At 39.9% G+C, this 15,768-nt stretch overlaps 1 pseudogene across 1 annotated transcript; it reads left to right on the forward strand.

Annotated features, from left to right (window-relative positions):
- Nucleotides 1-830: 830 nt before the first annotated feature.
- On the forward strand, nucleotides 831-4,382 carry LOC143816407 (toll-like receptor 8 pseudogene; annotated as a pseudogene). The gene is made up of 2 exons (XR_013223938.1): nucleotides 831-871; nucleotides 970-4,382. The product of XR_013223938.1 is annotated as a toll-like receptor 8 pseudogene (transcript).
- Nucleotides 4,383-15,768: the final 11,386 nt, after the last annotated feature.

The following is a 15,768-nucleotide window of genomic DNA, read 5'->3' on the forward strand; positions in this document are numbered from 1 at the left end:
TATACCCTATGAGGGGGCTACATTATATTCTATGGGGGGCTGCATTATACCCTATGAGGGGGCTGCATTATATTCTACAGAAGGACTGCCTTATATCCTATGAGGGGGCTGCATTATACCCTATGAGAAGGCTACATTGTACCCTATGAGTGGGCTACATTATACCCTTGAGGGGGCTTCATTATATTCTATGGGGGGACTGCATTTTACCCTATGAGGGGGCTGCATTATACTCTGATATTAGCATGTTTTACCGCACAATTGATGGTCTTGCATTTATTTCTATGTAGCTACATAGTGGGCCCCAAGAATGATTTTCTCTGGTGGGCCCAAGGTGCTCCAGTCCGACGCTGTCAATACCTCTTTGTAAATGTATAAAAATAAATATTATTGCCCTAATATATAACTATACTGTATCTAAAACAAGTAAAATAATGATAGGAAAACAGCTAACAATATTAGGGACATATTTATGACAATAAACCAGGATATTAATTCAGAATATTTTGAGTGGTCTGTCATGCAAGTTTTTTGAATGTTGTGCATGTCTCAAACCATTACTATTGACTATCACAGGCTCACGTAAGAAATAGCAAAAGGTTTTCAGTTCAAGGCTCAAGTGAAAGGTTTGAAATATATGACTGATATTAATGAAATTAGAAAATGGAAATGAAAGGAAGGCAATAATTCTAAAAAGCAATTAGTTTGTAAAACCTATTGGTGTCAGTATAGCACTATAAATAAATCTTGCATCATAAAAAGGGAAATGATACAGAAATGTTAACAAAATCTTCTCAGACAGTGAAAATGAAAGAAACATAAAAGGTAGTGTTACATTAATGGTCATCTGAGTCACTACAGGAGTAAAAAAGTAAGTAAATACTTTATATAGACAATGCATTGTTTTCCTGTATGTCATTCATCATTTTATAGAGTTGACTTTGTTTTGTATGCTGTGATTCTTTGCAGCACAAAATGTTCAGCATGCTGTTTAGTGCACCATCTGTTCTTCTTATAATCTGCTCTTCTTTTGGAACCTGTACTGCAAATCTGGACAACAGAACTCACCCGTGCGTAATAACAGAAAAGAACACATCATTGGTTTTTGATTGTCAAGCTCGACACTTAAAATCTATTCCACCTCCAATCAACTACTCAACTGATTCTGTGCAGCTGCTATTGTGCAATAATCGCATACAAACTGTACAAAAATATGCTTTTCAGAAATGGATTAATTTAACAAAATTGGATTTAAGCTTCAATTCCTATCAAAGAAACTGTGACACAGTTGGTACAATTCTTTCTATAGACGAAGAAGCTTTTGTCAACCAGACCAAGCTTGAGCAATTGCTTATCAATAGCAATAATTTGCCTTCAATACCAAGTAAACTGCCTGTTTCATTGCGTATCCTATGCTTACAATATAATAAAATTGTCTCAGTCAGCAGTGAGCATTTCTCTGAAATGAAAAAACTGAAGGAACTATATCTGGATCACAACTGTTATTATGGTAATAACTGTTCTGGGAAATTGGACATTCAAGAAGGAGCATTTATTCGGCTGCAAAAATTGACCACCTTGTCTCTATCATTTAACAACTTAAACATGGTTCCTCCAGAATTACCTCCATCACTAAAAGTGCTTTATTTGAAAAATAATTTAATTACCACTATTGGAAAAGAAGATTTTATGAATCTAACAAATTTAGAAATTCTTCATCTGAGTGGTAATTGTCCAAGATGCTTTAATGCACCATTTCCCTGCAAACCCTGCGCTGGAAAGTCATCATTACAGATACATCCTAATGCATTTCAGTTCCTTAAAAACTTGGTGGAGCTTAACCTCGGTAATACTTCTCTGTCATCAGTTCCGAGAATTTGGTTTCAAAACTTAACACAACTGAAATTTTTGAACTTAGAGAAAAATTATTTGGTAAAAGAAATAGCATCAGGTGATTTTTTGCTTAGTTTATCTTCGCTTCAAAAACTTGATTTGTCCTTCAATTATGAGATAAGAACGTATTTCCAGTATTTGATTCTTTCAGACAATTTTTCCAAATTAATGTCTCTCCAAGAATTACATTTGCAAGGCTACGTTTTTCAAAAACTTACCAACATAACGCTTGTCCCATTAGCAAAGCTAACAACACTGAATGTTTTAAACTTTGGAACAAACTTTATTAAGCAAGTTAATTTGAAGGTGTTTCGCACGTTTCAAAATTTATCAATGATATATTTGTCTGAAAATAGAATAACTCCATATATTGCAAAAACAAATCAAAATGAAAATTTTGAAAAAAATATGAAGCTGAAATCAGGCTCCAACTATGATGATTCCACATACAATACATTAGATAATTCTATTGATTACTCTTTAGTCAATAACAGATGGTCTGACCAAATAATCAAGCCTATGTGTATTTTATATGGAAAAACATTAGATCTTAGCTACAATACTATGTTTTTTATTGCTAGTGAAGAATTTAACTTCTTATCAGACATAGTATGTTTGAATCTGTCCCATAATAGCATTGATCAAAGTTTAAATGGGACAGAGTTTGTTTACATGCCAAATCTAACATATTTGGACTTATCTTACAATAAATTAGACTTTGATTCCTCCACAGCATTTATGGAATTGACAAAACTACAAGTGTTAGATTTAAGTTACAATACTAAGTATTTTATAGTTGAAGGTGTAACTCATGACTTAAATTTTATTGGTAATCTCCATAGTCTAAAAGTGTTAAATATGAGTTGGAATAAAATTTCTACCCTAACTGATTTCCACATTAACGGAAGTGGTATAGAGGAATTAAGGTTTTCTGGAAACAAATTGAATATCATGTGGGGAAAATGTAATCAATTTTATAAGTATGTATTTAAGAATTTTTCCAGTCTTAAAATCCTGGATATATCTTTTAACGATCTAGAACAACTTCCTGATTTAATAGTTGCCAATTTACCTTCAAACCTAACACAATTATATCTAAACAACAATAGATTAGAATTATGGAAATGGAGTACATTAAAGCGTTTTCCAAATCTGACATTTCTTGATCTTAGCGATAACAGGCTGATAGCAGTTGAGTCTAACTTGTTCAGATATACATCATCCTTGCAAAAACTTTTACTACGCAACAATCTGATTTCAGAACTGTCAGCTTCCTTTCTTTATAAAACCGCAAGCCTTACTGAACTTGACTTGAGCAACAACCAAATCCATTCAGTAAACAAATCAATCTTTTTGTCGGGAAATGATAACTTTTTGAAAGTCCTGTGGTTGGAAGGAAATCCATTTGACTGCACCTGTGAAATTGTTGACTTTTTACAGTGGATAACTAACAACGATGTTGCAATTCCATTATTGGCTACCGATGTTACTTGTGCTTCTTCTGATTTCTCGAGAAAGAAAAGTATCATAGGTTTTGACATACAAACTTGTAGTTCAGATGCTATTTCGATGATGCTTTGTTTTTCGTCATTTTTATTAATTGTTCTGATTATGGCATTACCAGTTCTAAAGCATTTGTTTTATTGGGACGTATGGTATATATATCACTGGTGCATGGCAAAGCTGAAACCTAAAAAAATTGTTATTTCCGAAACCCTTTATGATGCATTTATCACGTATGATGACAAAGATTCCGATGTCATTGACTGGATCTACAATGATCTATGCCACCAGTTGGAGGAAATTGGGGACAGACACATATTTCTCTGCATAGAAGAAAGGGACTGGGAGCCAGGGAAGGCCGTTATTGACAATATTGCACAGAGTATCAATCTGAGCAAAAAGACAGTGTTTGTGCTTACAAAAAAATATGTAAAAAGTGGAAAGTTTCGAACAGCTTTCTACTTGGCCATGCAAAAACTTATGGATGAAAATATGGATGTAATTGTCATTGTACTGTTACAGCCTGTGCTGCAAAATTCCCAGTATCTGCGTCTAAGAAGGAAAATATGTGCAAGCTCTATTTTGGAGTGGCCTACAAATCCAAATGCTAAACATTTGTTTTGGCAAAAAATGAAAAATGTTTTATTGACAGAAAATAGTAGCAGGTATAATAACTTATATACAGTAGCGTAACTACAAAGTTATGGGCCCCACTGCGAACTTTCAAATGGGCCCCCCCTGCCAAAATATTTTCCACCCAAATCCACATCCTGCCCATGATCTGTCTCCACATTCTGCCCCATCTGACTCCACATACTGCCCCATCTGACTCCACATTCTGCCCCATCTGACTCCACATTCTGCCCCATCTGAATACATATTCTGCCCCATCTGAATACACATTCTGCCCCATCTTACTCCACATTCTGCCCCATCTGTCTCCAAATTCTGCCCCATCTGACTCGACATTCTGCCCTATCTGAATACACATTCTGCCCCATCTGAATACACATCTCACCGGAACAGCAGGAATCCGAAATCTGCTGCTGGCTGATACCAGAGAACATGAGCTGCACACAACCAGGACTGAGCTGCTGCTGAGAGCTGAAGGACCTGTGGTGACGTCATCGTCATGCGATCAGGAGGCAGAGCTGATAAATGGTGAAGGACCTATGCTAATGATGACGTCACCACAGGTCCTTCAGCCCTTCCTTTCTAACTGTTCAGGTGTCGGCTGCTGATCTGATGTGTGCGCCCGGCAGGTCAGGTAGAGGGCAGGTCTGTCTTTTGCAGTGCGGGAGGAATCACCCGCACAGCAACAGTTTTTAACTTTTTGCTGGTGTGCATCTGACCTGCCGGGCCCCTGATTCCTTCGGGCCCGCTCGCAGTGGCGATTGCTGCGACCATGGTAGTTACGCCCCTGCTTATATACCAATTCTGTAACAACTTAGCAGCGTGCCGAAAAATGTGAAATATAGAATAATATAACATATTTTTGCATTCACTATTAAAAGGACATATCATGGTTGGGTCAAAACGTGTCTTTGCTATAACTGTGTCTAAAAAATATGTTGGAAATTTTTCTTTTGGTTTGAAGCTAATTTTATTAGGCACTACTAGCAGCCATTTAAAAGTTTAATGAGAATCTGTCACCAGGTTTTTGCCATTCAATTAGAAAGCAGCATAATGTAGAGACAGAGACCCTTATTCCAATGGTGTGTCACTAAAGGCTGAGTCACACATAACGATATCGTTAACGATATCGTTGCAACGTCACGCTTTTGGTGACGTAGCAACGATCCCTCTAACGATCTCGTTATGTGTGACAGCGACCAACGATCAGGCCCCTGCTGGGAGATCGTTGGTCGATGGGAATGATCAGGACCTTTTTTTGGTCGCTGATCACCCGCTGTCATTGCTGGATCGGCGTGTGTGACGCCGATCCAGCGATATGTTCACTTGTAACCAGGGTAAATGTCGGGTTACTAAGCGCAGGGCCACGCTTAGTAACCCGATATTTACCCTGGTTACCATTGCAAAAGTAAAAAAAAAAAACAGTACATACTCACATTCTGATTCACGTCCCCCGGCGTCCACGGGGTTAAAACTGCTTTCGGCAGGAGCGCTGCTAATATGCATGCGCTGCTGCCGAGAACTTCCCTGAACTGACTGTGTCAGCGCCGGCCGTAAAGCAGAGCACAGCGGTGATGTCACCGCTGTTACTGCCGGCACTGACACATTCAGTGCAGGGAAGTTCTTGGCAGCAGCGCTTGCATAAGCAGCGCTCCTGCCAAAATCAGTTTTAACCCTGTGGACGTCGGGGGACGTGACAGACATCAGAATGTGAGTATGTAGTGTTTTTTTTTTTTTTTTACTTTTACAATGGTAACCAGGGTAAATATCGGGTTACTAAGCGCGGCCCTGCACTTAGTCACCCCATGTTTACCCTGGTTACCCGGGTGCTGCAGGGGGACTTCGGCATCGTTGAAGACAGTTTCAACGATGCCGAAGTCGTTCCCCTGATCGTTGGTCGCTGGGGAGAGCGGTCTGTGTGACAGCTCCCCAGCGACCACACAACGACTTACCAACGATCACGGCCAGGTCGTATCGCTGGTCATGATCGTTGGTAAGTCGTTTAGTGTAACGGTACCTTTACTGGGCTGCTGATTGTACTTTTGATAAAATCATTACTTTATCAGCAGGAGATTTTCACTAGATGACTAGTAAACCTGCTGCCAGGTAGCCCTATATATTTATGAGTTATGCTCAACCCCATCCACACCACTGATTGCAAGCTTTCTATGTACACTATACATGGGCAGAAAGCTGACACCCTGTGGTGTTAGCGGGGTTTATACAGAGCTCAGCATTCAAATAACTGCTAGATCTCCAGCAGTTAAAACAGAGACTTTATCAAAATAACAGCAAAAGGCACAGAGAAATATACATTGCTGGAATCAAGGTCTCTTCCCCTACATCAGAATGCCCTTAGATGAGATGGCAAAAATTTGGTGACAGACTCCCTTTAAACAGGTGACTGAAGAGCTGTCCAACAATTCTTTTTCATAGTTGTCACTCTAGATGAGCGAAAGTGCTGAAATAAAAATTTGGAAAACTTGCTCCATTTTAACCATGAAATTTGATTTTCAAGTTTAAGTTGATACAAATCAAATGTAAATTATTATACTAGGTAAAACAAACTAAAAGGATATTATACTAACCCAGCCCTCCCCTGTCCTGCCCTACAGTGCCGCCAAATCTGATCGTCTTCTAATATCCAGTCACAGATGTGGTCCCTATAAAAGCATTTAAAGCACCCCTGGCACTGAGTAGGACTCATGTCATCATGGCATCAAACAAAGATACCTTTAAAAAGACTATACTGTTGATCAGACAGAAGGAGATGACCCGACATGAGTTGTGCGACATTGCGGGGCCGATGAATGCCAGATGATTCTAACCTTTTTTCTATCTGGCTGTTGGTGCAAACTCTTCAAAGATATTTTTTGCTTGAGACTAGGCCCCATAATGTCATGATGTCATGTGAGGTCTAGTGATGAGATGTCCTGGGGCCTATTCTGAGCTGGAGGCACTGAATATGCCTTTTACGTGACTGCACTAATGACTGGATTAAAAAAGGATGACCATATCAAACGGGACGTGCGATAGGAATGGTGAGTATAAATGTTTTTTATTTTTTAACATATTCGTGTCCGGCAGTCTTTTTGCTTAAAGGGGTTTTCTCATGAACAAAGTTCATTTAAAATTTGATTTTAACCAATACATCTTGGAATATTAATAATTTCCACAATTGGATGTGCTTAAAAAATGTTCCTGTGCTGAGATAATCTTATAAATGTGCCCGTGCTGTGTACTGTGTAATGGCTGTGTCTGACCGTACAGGAACATGGTCTGATCATACCACATCTCCTGGGCAGGGGAGGAAGGAAAAGAGATATACAGACATTACAGCACGGGATCACAGCTAATTATTTTCGTGAGATAAAACATTTCACTGCCTACTTTTTAACAAATGTTTTACCTCAAAGAAAGAATCATCTGAGATTCCATGCTGTCCTGTCTGTATATCTCTTTTCCTCCCTCCCCTGTCTGGGGATGTGGTATGATCAGACCATGTTCCTGCATGGTCAGACACAGCCATTACACAGTACACAGCAGGAACACATTTATAAGATTATCTCAGCACAGGAACATTTTATTTAAACACGTCTAATTGTAATTGTGGAAATTATTACTATTCTAAAATATATTGATTAAAATGAACTTTGTTTGTGGGACAACCCCTTTAATTTTGCTCTAAATGAATCACAAGAAAAATAAAATTTGGGCACATCTGAATTTCTTGTAAAATTAAAGAAAAATGTGATTTGCTTTAAACTGATTCACTCATCTTTATTTGTCACTTTTCCTGTTGTCACATATATTTCTGCCATCTTTGTAGGCATTTAAGGCTACATGCCCACAATCAGAAATGAGCGGCGCTTTGGAAGCAGAGTATTTTCTCTGTGTCCAAGGCACTGCATTCTATTGAGTGCAGGTACATCTGCATGTGTTCACTGAACAATGTGGATGTACAGCGTTCAAAATATTCTATTGATTAAATTTCCATTGCTGAGACTAGCATCTCCGCAAGAGAAATTGACATGCTGCGGTCCTGAAAGACGCGCCGCATGTCAGTTTCCGCAGGCGACTATGCACGCATAGTGAACATAGGATTTCTAGAAATCCCATCCACTATGCTGTAACATCTGACTGTTTTGACGCTACAGAAATACACATTGTCAAAACTGCAGCAATTCCTGATTGCAGGAACGTACCCTAAAAAGCTTTCAGAATAGTAATGTACTAATGACTTGACCTATCATCCTTCATGTGGGATCATCAATGTGATATTTAAAGTTTGATCCTGTGTATATAGACCAATTAAGGTACACATAGGGATACTTGATGAGCAGTTAGGTAGGGCTACACTTAGCGATTTAAAGGGAACCTATCACCTGAATTTGGTGGGACAGGTTTGCGGTCATATGGGTGGGGTTTTCGGGTGTTTGATTCACCCTTTCCTTACCCGCTGGCTGCATGCTGGCCGCAATATTGGATTGAAGTTCATGCTGTGTCCTCCGTAGTACACGCCTGCGCAAGGCAATCTTGTGCAGTATCCTTTGCCCAACTACGTGCAAAGCCGAAAAGCATTAGTGCGCATGCGCCGGCGCACTATGTACCGGAACACAGAGAAATACTTCCGGGACATAGTGCGTCGGCGCATGCGCAGCCAGCGGGTAAGGAAAGGGTGAATCAAACACCCAAAAACCCTGCCCATATGACTGCAAACCTGTCCCGTCAAATTCAGGTGACAGGTTCCCTTTAAAGGAACAAATAGATTTTTTTCCCCAATTGTCTTCCATATGGTTTATCTTTTGCATTCCATTTCTGTGGTAATAGGTTGCTGTTGAAACTTTATCAAGTTTTTATATTCAATTGTATATATTTTGATGTATTTTGACTACCTATGGGGAGGGTATTTTTAAATCATTAATAAGGTAAATATTTTAAGGATTTTTTGTAAGACAGTGAATAATTTTATAGAAACATCTAGTGATTTAATTGCTCTGAACTCCTCTCAGCAGAAAAACTAAAATATGAAAACACAAAGGACTCAATTTATCAAAACAGGGTTTTTTTAAACTCGAGTCTGGATGAAGGGTGGACTCTAGTAAGATAAGTCAAACTCATAAACAGGCGTGTGTGTGACTCTTAAATAAACTTGATACGTCTTTTAGCTGCTGAGCTCTATAATAGGGAATGTATTAATCTATGACACTTTTGTGGTGTATATTATAATATATTTGCTGGACAAGCTTGGCGTGCCCCTCGCCAACTAAGCTCTGCCCACTTTTCAAAAAGTTCTTGGAGCTGTGCAGGACTGACATAAAACATTACATTTTGTGCAAAAGATTTGAAACATTTCAAACAGTTTTACAATAGAATTCTGGTTAATGACTCGGCCAAAATCTCCTTCCCATATTTAACTATAAAAAGCTATGGCCCCTACCTTTCAGCCCCATAGGACAGCTTTCTACAATGCTGTATATATGACTCCAATTTGCCATGTTAGGCAAAAACCCCACCTTTTATTATTCTCCCCTATGGGACAGTCCAGTCGGATGGGCGTCTCTAGTCTGTAACCTGCACCTCCTCTCTTTTTTGCAATGCCATCCTCCTTTGATTTCTTTGGATGACACATCCTACATCATCCACACAGTGCTCCCCTTCAAGCAATTCTATTGTTCTACGCATGCACGGGGAAAGGACAAAGTGCTGGCGCATGAGCATCACAATACTTTGCCCTGCCCTCGACAGGGCCGAGAGAAGTGCGCCTGCGCAGAAGCGTAAAGGGGAACACTGTGTGGATGATGTAGGATGCGTCATCCGCAAGAAGCAGATCAAGAAGAGAGGAGGAGCTGGATGAAGACCAGCGATGCCCATCGGTCCGGACTGCCCCATAGGTGAGTATAATAAAAGGGTTTTTTTGCGTTTAAGGACAATTTGGAGACATATATGCATACAGCATGCATACAGCCTTCAATGGCTGAAAGGAGGTGGCCGTAGGTTATATGAGAACAACCTGATGACAGGTTTCCTTTTACAAACATGTAAAAAACATAATTAGAAAGTCTATAAAACAGGAACTTGACTACTCATTTTTTCATTTTCAATACTAAAATAAAACTGCTACAGTTTCAAGAATATTTGTAATATTAAAATAAATCTGCCACAGTTTCAAGAATATATAAATGGAAAACAAAAGTACAAAATCTCCAAAAATTAATAAAGAACAGAAAGAAACTGAAAGAAAATGTGACATACTGTTAATAGCTAAAATGGATAGTTCTGTAATAAAGTTTAACGTGTACAAAAATAAATTTGTTTAAAAAGTCTTAGAAATGACCTTGTCTTTGTATTGTTTCTATTTTACATGTCAGCTATGGAAAAACACATGTGCTCCAACATTCCTGCAAAAGCTTCTCATTTCTTTATTGATACATGCTTAAAATCTTCTTTTAACTCCACAAAAGTAAAAAAAAATCAACACATTTTAAAGAGCCAAACCATCCTTAATTATGACATAAAGGCAATGGACAATGGGGCAGGCTTCCCTTTTAGGCTTATTATCGCTGCCTAATAAATGCTGTTATCGATATTGATCGCAGAATTTAGGGAATAAACTGCCAGGAGCGGTGCGGGTATTATATGTGGTATAATGTATTAGCATCCGCATATCTGTTTCTGCAATTTCGTTTGACGTGACAAAGAAGAGAAGTAGAAAAAAAATTAATTTCTTAAACCACACAAACCACACAAGGCATTCACACAGACTCTTGCTTCTAGAAACAAGAACTACCCAGCCAGCAAACACTTATGCACCATAGACAAAATTAAAAAGGTTGTGTAACGCCTCTCTTTTCACATCCAGCGATGCTGCCGAACTACCAGATGCCTGACAGGTATCGTGCATGCATCCTACTGTAATTAAGACCATTGCATGATATATGCCGGGGGTCGGATAGTTATCTGACTATTGTCCCACCTCCGAGGTTCAGCAGTGACTTTAGAAAGCAGTTATGCAAAAATCTTATCTTACTCTATTCATTGTTGGACCACTGAAGGGAATGTAAGACATTGAGCCTAGAACATAAAATGGCACCGGATGCGGAGCATGCGTAAATTGAGATTTCAAATCTGTGAAAATTTTACTAAGCTGAAATCTCGATCTGCGCATGTGCTGCCTCCAGGGCTATTTTATTGAAGTTGCTGACTCACACTGTGCGCGCACCGCCCAAGCAATGACAGTGGTGTCGGCATGAAATTTTACAAAGTAAGCTACTCACTGAATAATCAGTGACCTGAACAGGAAGCAGAGGAGTCTGGTGGGGGGACAGAAATCCAGAAGAAGTCCCTGCCCCCAGATCCCGCTCCAAAGCACACAAAAGCACAGATGACATCATTTTATGAAAGCTTCATAAGGTGAGTAATCATCAGCCACTAATCAGATCCCTTCACATCATATATCATATTAATCAGCATCACAGTGCCATTATGGCCATACCTTTAGTTTATAGGGCCAAATCCTTCTCACAGGTTATCTTCAAACATGCTACCATGGCCTGCAGCATCTCCAGACTTGTCTCACATCTAAAACATCTGGTACCTAATTGGTTGACAATTGCAAAGGGAGCTGCCAGCATTGGCTCTTGATAATTTGCGTGCTAATGGAGACTCAAATCCAGGTCCAATTAGCACATTTTTTGCAATTTATTCTATATGTGATATGCTGCAGTATAGCACCTTAATTACTCCTTTTTTTATTCTATAAGCTCTACAAATCAGGACGGAAGTTTAGGTAATCTCAATTATAATTTTCCTACTGAAGAAAAATACTGAAACTAATGCTAATCTGTATGACAACGTGCTTCCTGGCTTGTGAGACTGATCAATCAAGAGCAACTTCTTTTTGCATTTATTTTGGTAAAGTGTCACAGTTGTCACAGAACACTGCACTTTATGCCATATGTCTCAACTTTATATTTACTTTCTTTGTGGGTCTATTCAGAAGACTATCTCAAGGCTATCCACAGCTATCCTACTTCAATCTAATACTCACCTTTCTTGTCTGAAATTTTTTTGGGATTTTAAGGAGCACTTTTTTTGCCTAAATTTTGGAGGAAAATAGGGGTTCATCTCAAATGTAGCTTACCTGGAGGGGCAGCAGTGGTGGAGTGGGGTCACAGGAGGCAGGGTAACTTCTAAAGGAAGCCGGCGGTAGTGGAAGGATTGACGAGTCAAGATCTCAATCTGCGAGGGCGCTGCCTCCGGCGGCCATTTTCCAAAAGCACACCACAGGAAAATTAATGGACTCCACTCCTGCCTCAGACATTTTCTGAACCCCAGGGCCTGCAGCCTTGCATTGCCAAGGCACCCCCCCAAGCCAGGGGCCCACATCATCACTCCACTCCACTCCTGCTGCAGCCAGGTTCCTGCCTCCTGTGACCCCACTCCACCTACACTGATCCTCCCGTAAGCTACTGTAAATTCGGACTATAAGATGGACCTCCATTTTATTAAAAAAACTTTTTTTCCTATTTACATCCCCAAAATTTGGGATGCGTCTTATGGTATGGTGCATTTTATAATCTGAAAAATGCAGTATACAGTATATTTAAGTAATTATTACTTTAAAACCTGCACCCTCACTTCCATTTTAGCAAGCTTGCTTAATATTTCATTCATCTTACTGAGTTATTCCATGATGCTGTTAGGTTATCTCTCTTGCTTAAAGATTTTGTGATACATGTTGATCTGCAAGTTTGTTATTTTGCCTCTGCATTTTATTGTCTCCTGTTTTCTTAAGATAGTTGATTGATTGTTAAGTTACAATATTGTTAGATCTAAGCACAAGTTTCCCTATATATTTGGATCTAGCTTAGGGGGAGGAATTTGTGCTTGGGGGCATTTGTGCAGATTTTGTCTACTTGAACATATTTTGCAAAGTGACAGGGCAGTTAAACATGGCAAGAGACTTGCTGAACATTTAAAGACATTTCTTTCCAGGTCGTCTGCATTTCAAAAAAGTATTAACCATATGTATTTGTTCAATTTATGTTCTTGGTGCTGCAATCACTCATATCTACCATCCTTTCATACACTCTGCACACTGCATTCATATCAGCCCCTTTCTCCTCTCCTCTCCTATGCACAGCTTTCATGCTCTTTTTACAATCTTAAACTGCACAGATCCATTCACTCCCACCATGCAACACAAGATACGCTCTCACAAATCACTTAACCATATGCTCATTCTCTCTATTCTCCTTCCCTAGCTGTAGGAGATATCTTTCCTAACCCTGGCCCTTCTTAAAATAGTAAGTATAACTCCTCCCCTGCTACACTCCGAAATCTTGTAAATCTTATTACAGTTACTTGCATGCCTTCTGTCTCTTTTAACTGTGCCCTCTGGAACTCACAATCAGCGTTTAACAAACTCGCTTATAGCCAAGACTTTTTTTCTTTCATATTCCCTTAACCTTCTGTGGCACCCCAGTAGTCCCGATTGCCACAGTGGCATTGCCTTCCTTACAGGGAGTAATGTCATGCCTGGAAGCAAGGAGGGGCTCCTTACCAGGTCTAAGTAGAGCAGAACCTGAGGAGTGGAGATGTGATTAAACGTGCCCCAGAGCCGAGTGCTAGGAACCGGATACCAGAGTCCATGGTTGCATGGGTACTGAAGTCCCGGCAGCTAAATCTGGAGGGCAGGGGACTGCAGGTCTCCTGGCCCGATCTAATACCCTGCGGCACAGCAGCATACCAGAGCCTGGAGCCAACACAAAGGAGCGGCACCTGGATTGGCTCAAGCTGCCTGCCATGCGGGCAAAGGTTAGTTTTTAAAAACAGAGAGGGACAGTTAGCAGCAGGAGGGTGAGCTGTTAGGCAGTACAACCAACCAGTCAATATTACCAGGGGAGTATATGACTAAGCAAACCAAAAAAGAACCAAAACCTACCCCTAAAAACATCAATCTTTATTAATAATTACGTAAGATACCAAAAAAATATACAAAGTGAGATAAAATTACATCCCTATAGGGGCCCTACAGGAATAGGGAAAAAGTTTAGTATCAAAAGGTACCCTCTCAGAAGTATTTTACATGATATCAGCAAAACCACATACTGTATAGAAAAAACTAAATAGAAAAAAATAAACAAAACTATACTATGTCTTTTGTCTGTGATTATTAGTTTATGAGGGACAACCCAGGGATAGGAGGGACAGCCGTCGTTGAGTGGGGGCGCCATATCGCTTTATAGGGTGCCATCCTCCGCTGTCAGGAAGGATAACAGTTTCCAGGGCTAATTAGGGCCAGTAGAGGTATTATGTATCCAGAGAGATATTTTTTGTATTTTTGATTGTTTCATCTTTTGATAATTTTGTATTATTACTTTTGAAGAAAATTTTTGTTTATTTTTTCTATTTAGTTTTTTCTATATGTGGTTTTGCTGATATCATGTAAAAAACTTCTGAGAGGGTACCTTTTGATACTAAACTTTTTCCCTATTCCTGGAGGGCCCCTATAGGGATGTAATTTTCTCACTTTGTATATTTTTTTGGTATCTTACGTAATTATTAATAAAGATTGATGTTTTTAGGGGTAGGTTTTGGTTCTTTTTTGGTGAGCTGTTAGGCAGCAAGGAAAAAGAGAGGACAGCGCAGGAGGAAGACCTCCATACCTACCTGGCTAGGTGTATCCAAAAATTGCTTTCAGACTGCACAGCTCTCCATTACAATCTGTTACCAGTACCCCAGTCTGTACTATCAACATCAAGTAAAGGAAAAGAAAATTACAGCCCTTGTGTCATTCATTGATCTCTTGCGCCCTGAGTCCTGCACCATGAGGTACACAAAACATGACATAAAGGGGACTGGTAGCCCTGAGGCCCCGCTCCACCTGTGGAGAGCAGAACCATCCCAGCTGCATCACCAACAGCCTCAGCAGTTCCCTTTAACAGCATCGGTCATCCATTGCCAAACACCACAGGTGGCATCACGTTAAATCTCATATACATATTCCCCATTTTACAGCACAGCCAGGGCCACGGAGTTGTGTCACGGCCCCATGACTTCCCCAAGGAACTGTCTGACCAGATTCCGAGTACCCCATGGCCCTGGTGGGCGTGTCACTTCTGGCTCTTACCGAAACCTGGATCCAGCAGTCAGACACCACTGCTACTACTACTCTCTCATATGGTGGCTTACATTTTTCACTTACTACCAGACCTGACAACAGACCAGGTGTAGGTGTTTGTCTGTTCCTTTCAACAAAATGTAAAGAGTTACCTTGTCGAGGTGGGATGGCTTTTATGCTATTTTTGATCAAAAACAGTATTACCAAGAACTATATGCTATTTGAATGCACTTTTGTTTTTTGCTAATTTAGTTACAGCAGGGTTTTTGCTCATTTTGTATCTCATAGGTTTTCAGACTATCTTCTTGTACCCTCACTTATCATTCCTTCTTTTGAAGCCCACGCTGTCAGACTCTACCAGCCCTTCTCCCTGCAAGTGGCAGTTGTGCATCATCCTCCGGACCTCTCCAGTTAGTTCCTGGATCACTTTGCCACTTGGTTTCCACATTTTCCAACCTGTAACATCCTTACTCTCATCATGGGGGACTTTAACATCACCATCTTTCTCCATCTGACCCTCACCTTTTATCTCTTACCTCCTCCTTTGGCCCCTGTACAGCTTACTAACTCTCCTATGTCTGAAGATGGGAATATGCTGGACCTGATCATATCCC

The sequence above is a fragment of the Ranitomeya variabilis genome, chromosome 3 (assembly GCF_051348905.1).
Source record: "Ranitomeya variabilis isolate aRanVar5 chromosome 3, aRanVar5.hap1, whole genome shotgun sequence".
Classification (NCBI taxonomy): domain Eukaryota; kingdom Metazoa; phylum Chordata; class Amphibia; order Anura; family Dendrobatidae; genus Ranitomeya; species Ranitomeya variabilis.